At 48.9% G+C, this 12,990-nt stretch overlaps 9 non-coding genes and 2 pseudogenes across 9 annotated transcripts; 5 read left to right on the top strand and 6 right to left on the bottom strand.

The window, feature by feature from the left end:
* Positions 1–477: 477 nt before the first annotated feature.
* Positions 478–612, bottom strand: LOC135010118 (U1 spliceosomal RNA; annotated as a pseudogene).
* A 152-nt stretch (positions 613–764) lies between these two features.
* Positions 765–928, bottom strand: LOC135010103 (U1 spliceosomal RNA). The gene has a single exon (XR_010209573.1). It is a non-coding gene; the product is annotated as a U1 spliceosomal RNA (small nuclear RNA).
* A 702-nt stretch (positions 929–1,630) lies between these two features.
* Positions 1,631–1,765, bottom strand: LOC135010119 (U1 spliceosomal RNA; annotated as a pseudogene).
* A 152-nt stretch (positions 1,766–1,917) lies between these two features.
* LOC135010106 (U1 spliceosomal RNA) lies at positions 1,918–2,081 on the bottom strand. Its single transcript, XR_010209576.1, has one exon. It is a non-coding gene; the product is annotated as a U1 spliceosomal RNA (small nuclear RNA).
* Positions 2,082–4,442: 2,361 nt separating this feature from the next.
* Positions 4,443–4,598, top strand: LOC135010126 (U1 spliceosomal RNA). The gene has a single exon (XR_010209590.1). It is a non-coding gene; the product is annotated as a U1 spliceosomal RNA (small nuclear RNA).
* A 674-nt stretch (positions 4,599–5,272) lies between these two features.
* Positions 5,273–5,436, top strand: LOC135010109 (U1 spliceosomal RNA). The gene has a single exon (XR_010209579.1). It is a non-coding gene; the product is annotated as a U1 spliceosomal RNA (small nuclear RNA).
* Positions 5,437–6,155: 719 nt separating this feature from the next.
* On the bottom strand, positions 6,156–6,319 carry LOC135010110 (U1 spliceosomal RNA). Its single transcript, XR_010209580.1, has one exon. It is a non-coding gene; the product is annotated as a U1 spliceosomal RNA (small nuclear RNA).
* Positions 6,320–6,471: 152 nt separating this feature from the next.
* On the bottom strand, positions 6,472–6,635 carry LOC135010113 (U1 spliceosomal RNA). The gene has a single exon (XR_010209583.1). It is a non-coding gene; the product is annotated as a U1 spliceosomal RNA (small nuclear RNA).
* Positions 6,636–8,996: 2,361 nt separating this feature from the next.
* LOC135010124 (U1 spliceosomal RNA) lies at positions 8,997–9,152 on the top strand. The gene has a single exon (XR_010209588.1). It is a non-coding gene; the product is annotated as a U1 spliceosomal RNA (small nuclear RNA).
* Positions 9,153–9,826: 674 nt separating this feature from the next.
* LOC135010108 (U1 spliceosomal RNA) lies at positions 9,827–9,990 on the top strand. The gene has a single exon (XR_010209578.1). It is a non-coding gene; the product is annotated as a U1 spliceosomal RNA (small nuclear RNA).
* Positions 9,991–10,142: 152 nt separating this feature from the next.
* On the top strand, positions 10,143–10,305 carry LOC135010121 (U1 spliceosomal RNA). The gene has a single exon (XR_010209586.1). It is a non-coding gene; the product is annotated as a U1 spliceosomal RNA (small nuclear RNA).
* Positions 10,306–12,990: the final 2,685 nt, after the last annotated feature.

The raw sequence follows: 12,990 nt of genomic DNA, 5'->3' as shown, positions 1-12,990 counted from the left end.
GTCTGCAGAAGACGGATTTGCATACGGTGATGTCATCCAAGCAGTGGGCCAAAGTTGGCTGGAACCCTCATCTGCATATGAAAAGAGAAAAGGGGTATGCAGGGCATGGCGGCCTTTTGCGGCGCTTGGATGACCCTTAGTTCGCATTAAACACCTCCACCCTCCGTCGGTGTGGGGCTCATGTTGGCTACGCCCCAGCCCCTGAAGCATTCAAGCTGATTTCTTGCAGCAGCTGGGCACTGTAACAGCTCCAGAGCTGCTCTGAAAGGCAAGTAAAAGGGTGTGGGCCCTGCAGCACTACCTGTAGTTTGCATTGTGCGTTGGAAGGCACAAAGTAAGCAGACAGGAGAAGTCAGGAGAGTGCACAAGGGCATAGAAGGCAGCGGCTCAAGAAAAGAGAAGTGGAAACAGACAGCAAACTAGGCTGGAGAGAGACCTGAGACAAAGAGATCTGAATTATATGAGAGCCGACTAGGGGAAACACAAATTATGCAGTCAAGTTTCCCACATTTGGGGAAATCGCAGGGGCAGCACACCCAGAGTGCAATGGGTGAGCCTTGCCCTGGGAGAAGCACCTTCATGATCATAGTATCTCACCTGGCAGGTATGTAGGAGTTGGGCTAGAGCTGGGGAGGGTCGCTGCTCGGGTACCCCCCTGTCAAGTGAAGGAGATCAAACTGAGGCAGCACAATGGAACTCTCGAAAGAAGAACAAGGCTAGAGGAAGATCTGAGACAAAGAAATCTGACTTTTACCAGAGCTGACCAGAGGAAAACACAAACACAGTCCCCCACTACCACAAATAATGCAGTTGAGTTTCCCACATTTGGGGAAATCACAGGGGTCAGCATACCCAGAATGCAATGAATGAACCTCACCCTGGGAGAACAATATTTATGACCATGGTATCTCCTATGCAAAATAAGTATGATTTGGGATAGGGCTGGGGAGGGCCGCTGCTCAGGCACATCTCTGTCAAGTAAAGGAGATTCAACTGAGGCAGCACAAGGGAACTCTCATCTGGGGACAACAACTGCCGGGAGAACACATATTTTCAGATGAACATGGGAGGGCAGAAGGCTGCCTAATACTGAAGCACCCCCAAACAACAAACCAAATGCAACAACTAGTACAAGCATTCCTGGGGGAAGGTCTGCAGAAGACGGATTTGCATACAGTGATGTCATCCAAGCAGTGAACCAAAGTTGGCTGGAACCCTCATCTGCATATGAAAAGAGAAAAGGGGTATGCAGGGCATGGCGGCCTTTTGCGGCGCTTGGATGACCCTTAGTTCGCATTAAACACCCCCACCCTCCTTCGGTGTGGGGCTCATGTTGGCCATGCCCCATCCCCTGAAGCATTCAAGCTGATTTCTTGCAGCAGCTTGGCACTGTAACAGCTCCAGAGCTGCTCTGTAAGGCAAGTAAAAGGGTGTGGGCCCTGCAGCACTACCTGTAGTTTGCATTGTGCATCGGAAGGCACAAAGTAAGCAGACAGGAGGAGAAGTCAGGATAGTGCACAAGGGTATAGAAGGGAGGGGCTCAAGAAAAAAGAAGTGGAAACAGACAGCAAACTACGCTGGAGAGAGACCTGAGACAAAGAGATCTGAATTATATGAGAGCCGACTAGGGGAAACACAAATTATGCAGTCAAGTTTCCCACATTTGGGGAAATCGCAGGGGCAGCACACCCAGAGTGCAATGGGTGAGCCTTGCCCTGGGAGAAGCAACTTCATGATCATAGTATCTCACCTGGCAGGTAAGTAGGAGTTGGGCTAGAGCTGGGGAGGGTCGCTGCTCGGGCACCCCCCTGTCAAGTGAAGGAGATCCAACTGAGGCAGCACAAGGGAACTCTTGAAAGAAGAACAAGGCTAGAGGAAGATCTGAGACAAAGAAATCTGACTTTTACCAGAGCTGACCAGAGGAAAGCACAAACACAGTCCCCCACTACCACAAATAATGCAGTTGAGTTTCCCACATTTGGGGAAATCACAGAGGTCAGCATACCCAGAACGCAATGAATGAACCTAACCCTGGGAGAACAATCTTCATGACCATGGTATCTCCTATGCAAAATAAGTATGACTTGGGATAGGGCAGGGGAGGGCCGCTGCTCAGGCACATCTCTGTCAAGTAAAGGAGATTCAACTGAGGCAGCACAAGGGAACTCTCATCTGGGGACAACAACTGCAGGGAGAACACATATTTTCAGATGAACATGGGAGGGCAGAAGGCTGCCTAATACTGAAGCACCCCCAAACAACAAACCAAATGCAACAACTAGTGCAAGCATTCCTGGGGGAAGGCCTGCCGCAGATGGATTTGCATATGGTGATGTCATCCAAGCAGTTGGTCAAAGTTGGCTTCAACCCTCGTCTGCATATGAAAAGAGAAAAGGGGCATGCAGGGCATGGCGGCCTTTTGCGGCGCTTGGCTGACCCCTAGTTTGCATTAAACACCTCCACCCTCCGTCGGTGTGGGGCTCATGTTGGCTATGCCCCAGCCCCTGAAGCATTCAAGCTGATTTCTTGCTGCAGCTGGGCACTGTAACAGCTCCAGAGCTGCTCTGTAAGGCAAGTAAAAGGGTGTGGGCCCTACAGCACTACCTGTAGTTTGCATTGTGCGTTGGAAGGCACAAAGTAAGCAGACAGGAGAAGTCAGGAGAGTGCACAAGGGTATAGAAGGCAGCGGCTCAAGAAAAGAGAAGTGGAAACAGACAGCAAACTAGGCTGGAGAGAGACCTGAGACAAAGAGATCTGAATTATACGAGAGCCGACCAGGGGAAACACAAATTATGCAGTCAAGTTTCCCACAGGAGTATATAGGATACGACCCAGTGGTACCTGACGACATAGATACTAACAGCTTTTTAATAACATTACGCTAGAAAGTGATTATTAGCAACATATATATCTATATAAACAACCCCGCCAGGGTTGTGCCTTCAAAAATAATCACACACGGACACGCTTTTTAAACCTTTTTTTCACATCTCTTTATTCTTCTTATGCACATGTATGTTAGTTCTGTGATTTTAACCTTTATGTTTCACTGCAGTTTGGGATAATAATATTAATATTTATCCAATTTTAATACATACTTAATAAAGGTTATATTTTATGATTCATTCATTCTGTCCAGTGCGTCAACAGTGCAGATTTCTTCTTGTTTTTTCTCCCAAATTCTATAACAATGACAGTAAATGTTGTTTCTTTTCAAACAGAACTTTCTTGACCATGCTACTTGCTTGAAAGATCTGGGAGCACATGGAAAACAGTACAAACCATGCAGTATCACAAGAGCCTTTATTTGATCTTTCATGAAGATAGAGCAGAATTGAGGACACGTCAACTATTTCTGCCGAAGGTGGTTCATCTTTCCACATGGTGCCTTTGGCCACTGACACCTTCGTTGAGTCAAAGTCTCTGGCTGTGGTCAGAACTTTGAAAATTTATGTCACCAGAACGGTTCAGATTAGGAAAACAGAGGCTCTGTTTGTCCTGTATGCTCCCAACAGGATTGGGTGTCCTGCTTCCATGTAGACCATTATGCGCTGGATCTGTGGTAAGATTCAGCATGCTCATTCCACGGCAGGATTGCCGTTACTGAATTAGGTGAAGACCCATTCTACTAGAAAGGTGGGTTCATCCTGGGCAGCTGGTCGGGGAGTCTCGGCATTGCAACTTTGCCGAGCAGCTATTTAGTAAACACTTTTGCTAAGTTTTACAAGTTTTAGAGTAAAGGAGATTCAACTGAGGCAGCACAAGGGAACTCCCATCTGGGGACAACAACTGCAGGGAGAACACATATTTTCAGATGAACATGGGAGGGCAGAAGGCTGCCTAATACTGAAGCACCCCCAAACAACAAACCAAATGCAACAACTAGTACAAGCATTCCTGGGGGAAGGTCTGCAGAAGACGGATTTGCATACAGTGATGTCATCCAAGCAGTGGGCCAAAGTTGGCTGGAACCCTCATCTGCATATGAAAAGAGAAAAGGGGTATGCAGGGCATGGCGGCCTTTTGCGGCGCCTGGATGACCCTTAGTTCGCATTAAACACCCCCACCCTCCTTCGGTGTGGGGCTCATGTTGGCCATGCCCCAGCCCCTGAAGCATTCAAGCTGATTTCTTGCAGCAGCTTGGCACTGTAACAGCTCCAGAGCTGCTCTGTAAGGCAAGTAAAAGGGTGTGGTCCCTGCAGCACTACCTGTAGTTTGCATTGTGCATTGGAAGGCACAAAGTAAGCAGACAGGAGGAGAAGTCAGGATAGTCCACAAGGGTATAGAAGGGAGGGGCTCAAGAAAAAAGAAGTGGAAACAGACAGCAAACTAGGCTGGAGAGAGACCTGAGACAAAGAGATCTGAATTAAATGAGAGCCGACCAGGGGAAACACAAATTATGCAGTCAAGTTTCCCACATTTGGGGAAATCGCAGGGGCAGCACACCCAGGTGAGATACTATAATCAGGAAGGTGCTTCTCCCAGGGCAAGGCTCACCCATTGCACTCTGGGTGTGCTGCTCCTACGATTTCCCCAAATGTGGGACACTTGACTGCATAATTTGTGTTTCCTCTGGTCGGCTCTCGTATAATTCAGATCTCTTTGTCTCAGGTCTCTCTCCAGCCTAGTTTGCTGTCTGTTTCCACTTCTTTTTTCTTGAGCCCCTCCCTTCTATACCCTTGTGCACTATCCTGACTTCTCCTCCCGTCTGCTTACTTTGTGCCTTCCAATGCACAATGCAAACTACAGGTAGTGCTGCAGGGCCCACACCCTTTTACTTGCCTTACAGAGCAGCTCTGGAGCTGTTACAGTGCCCAGCTGCTGCAAGAAATCAGCTTGAATGCTTCATGGGATGGGGCATGGCCAACATGAGCCCCACACCAAAGGAGGGTGGGGGTGTTTAATGCGATCTAGGGGTCATCCAAGCACCGCAAAAGGCCGCCATGCCCTGCACGCCCCTTTTCTCTTTTCATATGCAGATGACGGTTGAAGCCAACTTTGACCCACTGCTTGGATAACATCACCATATGCAAATCCATCTGCTGCAGGCCTTCCCCCAGGAATGCTTGCACTAGTTGTTGCATTTGGTTTGTTGTTTGGGGGTGCTTCAGTATTAGGCAGCCTTCTGCCCTCCCATGTTCATCTGAAAATATGTGTTCTCCCTGCAGTTGTTGTCCCCAGATGAGAGTTCCCTTGTGCTGCCTCAGTTGAATCTCCTTTACTTGACAGAGATGTGCCTGAGCAGCGGCCCTCCCCAGCCCTATCCCAAATCATACTTATTTTGCATAGGAGACACCATGGTCATGAAAATTGTTCACCCAGGGTGAGGTTCATTCATTGCATTCTGGGTATGCTGACCCCTGTGATTTCCCCAAATGTGGGAAAGTCGCCTGCATTATTTGTGGTAGTGGGGGACTGTGTTTGTGTTTTCCGCTGGTCAGCTCTGGTAAAAGTCAGATTTCTTTGTCTCAGATCTTCCTCTAGCCTTGTTCTTCTTTCGAGAGTTCCATTGTGCTGCCTCAGTTGGATCTCCTTCACTTGACAGGGGGGTGCCCGAGCAGCGACCCTCCCCAGCTCTAGCCCAACAACTGCAGGGAGAACACATATTTTCAGATGAACATGGGAGGGCAGAAGGCTGCCTAATACTGAAGCACCCCCAAACAACAAACCAAATGCAACTACTAGTGCAAGCATTCCTGGGGGAAGGCCTGCAGCAGATGGATTTGCATATGGTGATGTCATCCAAGCAGTGGGTTAAAGTTGGCTTCAACCCTCGTCTGCATATGAAAATAAAAAAGGGGTGTGCAGGGCATGGCGGCCTTTTGCGGCGCTTGGATGACCCCTAGTTCACATTAAACACCTCCACCTTCCTTCGGTGTGGGGCTCATGTTGGCTATGCCCCAGCCCCTGAAGCATTCAAGCTGATTTCTTGCAGCAGCTGGGCACTGTAACAGCTCCAGAGCTGCTCTGTAAGGCAAGTAAAAGGGTGTTGGCCCTGCAGCACTACCTGTAGTTTGCATTGTGCGTTGGAAGGCACAAAGTAAGCAGACAGGAGAAGTCAGGAGAGTGCACAAGGGCATAGAAGGCAGGGGCTCAAGAAAAGAGAAGTGGAAACAGACAGCAAACTAGGCTGGAGAGAGACCTGAGACAAAGAGATCTGAATTATACGAGTAGCCGACCAGAGGAAACACAAATTATGCAGTCAAGTGTCCCACATTTGGGGAAATCGTAGGAGCAGCACACCCAGAGTGCAATGGGTGAGCCTTGCCCTGGGAGAAGCACCTTCCTGATCATAGTATCTCACCTGGCAGGTAAGTAGGAGTTTGGCTAGAGCTGGGGAGGGTCGCTGCTCGGGCACCCCCCTGTCAAGTGAAGGAGATCCAACTGAGGCAGCACAAGGAAATTCTCAAAAAAAGAACAAGGCTAGAGGAAGATCTGAGACAAAGAAATCTGACTTTTACCAGAGCTGACCAGAGGAAAGCACAAACACAGTCCCCCACTACCACAAATAATGCAGTCGAGTTTCCCACATTTGGGGAAATCACAGGGGTCAGCATACCCAGAATGCAATGAATGAACCTCACCCTGGGAGAACAATCTTCATGACCATGGTATCTCCTATGCAAAATAAGTATGATTTGGGATAGGGCTGGGGAGGGCCGCTGCTCAGGCACATCTCTGTCAAGTAAAGGAGATTCAACTGAGGCAGCACAAGGGAACTCTCATCTGGGGACAACAACTGCAGGGAGAACACATATTTTCAGATGAACATGGGAGGGCAGAAGGCTGCCTAATACTGAAGCACCCCCAAACAACAAACCAAATGCAACAACTAGTACAAGCATTCCTGGGGGAAGGCCTGCCGCAGATGGATTTGCATATGGTGATGTCATCCAAGCAGTTGGTCAAAGTTGGCTTCAACCCTCGTCTGCATATGAAAAGAGAAAAGGGGCATGCAGGGCATGGCGGCCTTTTGCGGCGCTTGGCTGACCCCTAGTTTGCATTAAACACCTCCACCCTCCGTCGGTGTGGGGCTCATGTTGGCTATGCCCCAGCCCCTGAAGCATTCAAGCTGATTTCTTGCTGCAGCTGGGCACTGTAACAGCTCCAGAGCTGCTCTGTAAGGCAAGTAAAAGAGTGTGGGCCCTGCAGCACTACCTGTAGTTTGCATTGTGCGTTGGAAGGCACAAAGTAAGCTGACAGGAGAAGTCAGGAGAGTGCACAAGGGCATAGAAGGCAGCGGCTCAAGAAAAGAGAAGTGGAAACAGACAGCAAACTAGGCTGGAGAGAGACCTGAGACAAAGAGATCTGAATTATACGAGAGCCGACCAGGGGAAACACAAATTATGCAGTCAAGTTTCCCACAGGAGTATATAGGATACGACCCAGTGGTACCTGACGACATAGATGCTAACAGCTTTTTAATAACATTACGCTAGAAAGTGATTATTAGCAACATATATATCTATATAAACAACCCCGCCAGGGTTGTGCCTTCAAAAATAATCACACACGGACACGCTTTTTAAACCTTTTTTTCACATCTCTTTATTCTTCTTATGCACATGTATGTTAGTTCTGTGATTTTAACCTTTATGTTTTACTGCAGTTTGGGATAATAATATTAATATTTATCCAATTTTAATACATACTTAATAAAGGTTATATTTTATGATTCATTCATTCTGTCCAGTGCGTCAACAGTGCAGATTTCTTCTTGTTTTTTCTCCCAAATTCTATAACAATGACAGTAAATGTTGTTTCTTTTCAAACAGAACTTTCTTGACCATGCTACTTGCTTGAAAGATCTGGGAGCACATGGAAAACAGTACAAACCATGCAGTATCACAAGAGCCTTTATTTGATCTTTCATGAAGATAGAGCAGAATTGAGGACACGTCAACTATTTCTGCCGAAGGTGGTTCATCTTTCCACATGGTGCCTTTGGCCACTGACACCTTCGTTGAGTCAAAGTCTCTGGCTGTGGTCAGAACTTTGAAAATTTATGTCACCAGAACGGTTCAGATTAGGAAAACAGAGGCTCTGTTTGTCCTGTATGCTCCCAACAGGATTGGGTGTCCTGCTTCCATGTAGACCATTATGCGCTGGATCTGTGGTAAGATTCAGCATGCTCATTCCACGGCAGGATTGCCGTTACTGAATTAGGTGAAGACCCATTCTACTAGAAAGGTGGGTTCATCCTGGGCAGCTGGTCGGGGAGTCTCGGCATTGCAACTTTGCCGAGCAGCTATTTAGTAAACACTTTTGCTAAGTTTTACAAGTTTTAGAGTAAAGGAGATTCAACTGAGGCAGCACAAGAGAACTTCCATCTGGGGACAACAACTGCAGGGAGAACACATATTTTCAGATGAACATGGGAGGGCAGAAGGCTGCCTAATACTGAAGCACCCCCAAACAACAAACCAAATGCAACAACTAGTACAAGCATTCCTGGGGGAAGGTCTGCAGAAGACGGATTTGCATACAGTGATGTCATCCAAGCAGTGGGCCAAAGTTGGCTGGAACCCTCATCTGCATATGAAAAGAGAAAAGGGGTATGCAGGGCATGGCGGCCTTTTGCGGCGCTTGGATGACCCTTAGTTCGCATTAAACACCCCCACCCTCCTTCGGTGTGGGGCTCATGTTGGCCATGCCCCAGCCCCTGAAGCATTCAAGCTGATTTCTTGCAGCAGCTTGGCACTGTAACAGCTCCAGAGCTGCTCTGTAAGGCAAGTAAAAGGGTGTGGGCCCTGCAGCACTACCTGTAGTTTGCATTGTGCATTGGAAGGCACAAAGTAAGCAGACAGGAGGAGAAATCAGGATAGTCCACAAGGGTATAGAAGGGTGGGGCTCAAGAAAAAAGAAGTGGAAACAGACAGCAAACTAGGCTGGAGAGAGACCTGAGACAAAGAGATCTGAATTATATGAGAGCCGACCAGGGGAAACACAAATTATGCAGTCAAGTTTCCCACATTTGGGGAAATCGCAGGGGCAGCACACCCAGGTGAGATACTATAATCAGGAAGGTGCTTCTCCCAGGGCAAGGCTCACCCATTGCACTCTGGGTGTGCTGCTCCTACGATTTCCCCAAATGTGGGACACTTGACTGCATAATTTGTGTTTCCTCTGGTCGGCTCTCGTATAATTCAGATCTCTTTGTCTCAGGTCTCTCTCCAGCCTAGTTTGCTGTCTGTTTCCACTTCTTTTTTCTTGAGCCCCTCCCTTCTATACCCTTATGCACTCTCCTGACTTCTCCTCCCGTCTGCTTACTTTGTGCCTTCCAATGCACAATGCAAACTACAGGTAGTGCTGCAGGGCCCACACCCTTTTACTTGCCTTACAGAGCAGCTCTGGAGCTGTTACAGTGCCCAGCTGCTGCAAGAAATCAGCTTGAATGCTTCATGGGATGGGGCATGGCCAACATGAGCCCCACACCAAAGGAGGGTGGGGGTGTTTAATGCGATCTAGGGGTCATCCAAGCACCGCAAAAGGCCGCCATGCCCTGCACGCCCCTTTTCTCTTTTCATATGCAGATGACGGTTGAAGCCAACTTTGACCCACTGCTTGGATAACATCACCATATGCAAATCCATCTGCTGCAGGCCTTCCCCCAGGAATGCTTGCACTAGTTGTTGCATTTGGTTTGCTGTTTGGGGGTGCTTCAGTATTAGGCAGCCTTCTGCCCTCCCATGTTCATCTGAAAATATGTGTTCTCCCTGCAGTTGTTGTCCCCAGATGAGAGTTCCCTTGTGCTGCCTCAGTTGAATCTCCTTTACTTGACAGAGATGTGCCTGAGCAGCGGCCCTCCCCAGCCCTATCCCAAATCATACTTATTTTGCATAGGAGACACCATGGTCATGAAAATTGTTCACCCAGGGTGAGGTTCATTCATTGCATTCTGGGTATGCTGACCCCTGTGATTTCCCCAAATGTGGGAAACTCGCCTGCATTATTTGTGGTAGTGGGGGACTGTGTTTGTGTTATCCGCTGGTCAGCTCTGGTAAAAGTCAGATTTCTTTGTCTCAGATCTTCCTCTAGCCTTGTTCTTCTTTCGAGAGTTCTATTGTGCTGCCTCAGTTGGACCTCCTTCACTTGACAGAGGGGTGCCCGAGCAGCGACCCTCCCCAGCTCTAGCCCAACTCCTACTTACCTGCCAGGTGAGATACTATGATCTTGAAGGTGCTTCTCCCAGGGCAAGGCTCACCCATTGCACTCTGGGTGTGCTGCCCCTGCGATATCCCCAAATGTGGGAAACTTGACTGCAGAATTTGTGTTTCCCCTGGTCGGCTCTCGTATAATTCAGATCTCTTTGTCTCAGGTCTCTCTCCAGCCTAGTTTGCTGTCTGTTTCCACTTCTCTTTTCTTGAGCCGCTCCCTTCTATGCCCTTGCGCTCTATCCTGACTTCTCCCGTCTGCTTACTTTGTGCCTTCCAACGCACAATGCGAACTACAGGTAGTGCTGCAGGGCCCACACCCTTTTATTTGCCTTACAGAGCAGCTCTGGAGCTGTTACAGTGCCCAGCTGCTGCAAGAAATCAGCTTGAATGCTTCAGGGGCTGGGGCATAGCCAACATGAGCCCCACACCGAAGGAGGGTGGAGGTGTTTAATGCGAACTAGGGGTCATCCAAGCGCCGCAAAAGGCCGCCATGCCCTGCATAACCCTTTTCTCTTTTCATATGCAGATGAGGGTTCCAGTCAACTTTGGCCCACTGCTTGGATGACATCACCGTATGCAAATTCGTCTCCTGCAGACCTTCCCCCAGGAATGCTTGTACTCTTTATTGCATATGGTTTGATATTTGATGGTGCTTCAGTATTAGGCAGCATTCCGCCCTCCCATGTTCATCTGAAAAGATGTGGTCTCCCTGCAGTTGTTGTCCCCAGACGAGAGTTCCCTTGTGCTTCCTCAGTTGAATCTCCTTAACTTGACGGGGGAGGGGCTTGCCCGAGCAGCCACCCTCCCCAGCCCTATCCCAACTCATACTTATTTTGCATATGAGATCTCTATATCATGAAGATTGTTCTCACAGGGTGAGGTTCATCCATTATATTTTAAAATAGGAAGGTTCAAATTACATATTTGAATTGCATCTATGTGCTGGATTCAAATGTCCCCCCCCCCTTCCTTTCTCAATTGTGCCCGTCAGCAGCTATTCTAAGGTTGCTGCCAATGGGTGTGACACATTAATTTCTTCTGTGGGGTACACTGGACTCCACAAGGATTCACATTGGGGTGTAGAGTAGGATCTTGATCTGAGGCACCAACCGGCTCAAAGCTTTTGACTGTTCCCAAGATGCTCAGCGCATTCTCCTCTATAATCCCGCTTCCATGAACAGGGAGCTCAGTTTGTAGTTGGTGCCTTCAGTAGCAGGCCACTTAACAGGGGCCTGCCTCAGGCAGCCTATTCTTAGCTATTAATTTTGACAAGAAAATAAGAACTTTTTTTATGAGAATCTACAAGGGCTGCAGCAGGCTAGGTCTAATAGACATCTTTACTGCAGCTTCATCACTCCCAGCGGTGCTGTATACTCCCGTGCCCTGGTTGCTGGGTCACTGCAGCGGAGGCTCCGGTTTCTTCCTAAGGTCAGTCACACACACACCACCCTTCCGGATCACGAGGCCGCTGATGAAGGGGAGCGTGGCCGTAGGGGGTGGACCGTGTGCGCACTGGCGTGGACACTGATTACTGGGCAGCCGCTCCACAAGCCACCAGGTACAGTTAAGGAGCACAGGTCTGGGGGTTTTTCTCCCATATTAAACCAATTTTGTACTGCCCGCAGCGCATTGTGATAGGTAATAGGGCCTGATTCAGGTTGGATTGCAATCACAATAAGCGATCCAACTGCAAAAATTGCTAAGAGCATACGCATGTGCCTGCATTTTCTGCGGCACCCCGCAGAGAATGCGATCACCTCTGCCTGTCAATCGGGGCAGGGGGGGAGAGGGGGGTCAGCAACACTCCATTTCCAAGTCAGGGATCGAGCGGTGCGGGGGCAAGGCTTCAAAATGGGGTCTGCAACGGAGGATACACAGGGGGCGTGGTCACAGCGGCTGTATGACATCACATTCAGCCGCTGTGATCACAAAAATGGTGGCGGCTTCCTGCGCGCACATACAGTCTGCACCAGCAGGAGGCTACACCATTTTTTATGATCACGCTGAACTGCAGTGCGACTGCAATTACAGCATGGTCAAGAAGGGAGGCGTCATGCTGGGTGGCCATGTCCTGTCACTGTGCAGGAGCCAGCACCGCTCACACACTAGTCCCCGGGTGCAGCCCCCAACCCCCGGGACACCCGGAGCAACAAAATGTAGATTCAGGCCACCAGGCCACGCCCCTACCTATGAAACCATGCCTCCTTTTTACCATTGCGCTGCTTATCTGCGCGCACTGCATTACAATCTCCTTCGCCACCTCTCTGGGTGTCACCAGTGATAGTGACACCTCTGCCATGCTTGTAGCAGCTGGTCCTAAGATCTACGCCTCAAGCCCTGAGTGTTTGCCCTTGTGACTTGTTGATCATCATAGCGAAGCAGATGCTTACAGAAAACTGCAGGGGCTTAGATTGAAAATAAAAAAATTTATGGGTATAAGGTAGAGAGGAGCGGGTTCGGTTCTCCGAGAACCGAATTCCCCACGAACTCCATGTGGTTTACACTGGTCCGAGGCAGGCTCGGTTGTTTCCGCCTGACTCGGAAAACCTGAACAAGGGAAAATGTCATCATCCCGCTGTCGGATTCTCGCGAGATTCGGATTTCATATAAAGAGCTGCGCGTTGCCGCCATTTTTACTCGTGCATTGAAGAGAGAGCGGAGAGGACGTGGCTATGTTCTCTCGGTGGAAATCTCAATATCAGTGCTCAGTATCAGTGGTTACTTATTGCTGCTCAGTAATACTAGTAGTGTGTCTCTCCTGCTCAGTGTCAGTTCTCAGTAGTATCCTCATCAGTGCTCAGTATCACTGCTCATTGTCTTGTGCTGCATTGTG

This window comes from Pseudophryne corroboree, unplaced genomic scaffold (genome assembly GCF_028390025.1).
Source record: "Pseudophryne corroboree isolate aPseCor3 unplaced genomic scaffold, aPseCor3.hap2 scaffold_2283, whole genome shotgun sequence".
Lineage (NCBI taxonomy): Eukaryota > Metazoa > Chordata > Amphibia > Anura > Myobatrachidae > Pseudophryne > Pseudophryne corroboree.
The sequence above is the reverse complement of the archived record's forward strand: the minus strand, read 5'-3'. Positions and strand labels throughout refer to the sequence as shown.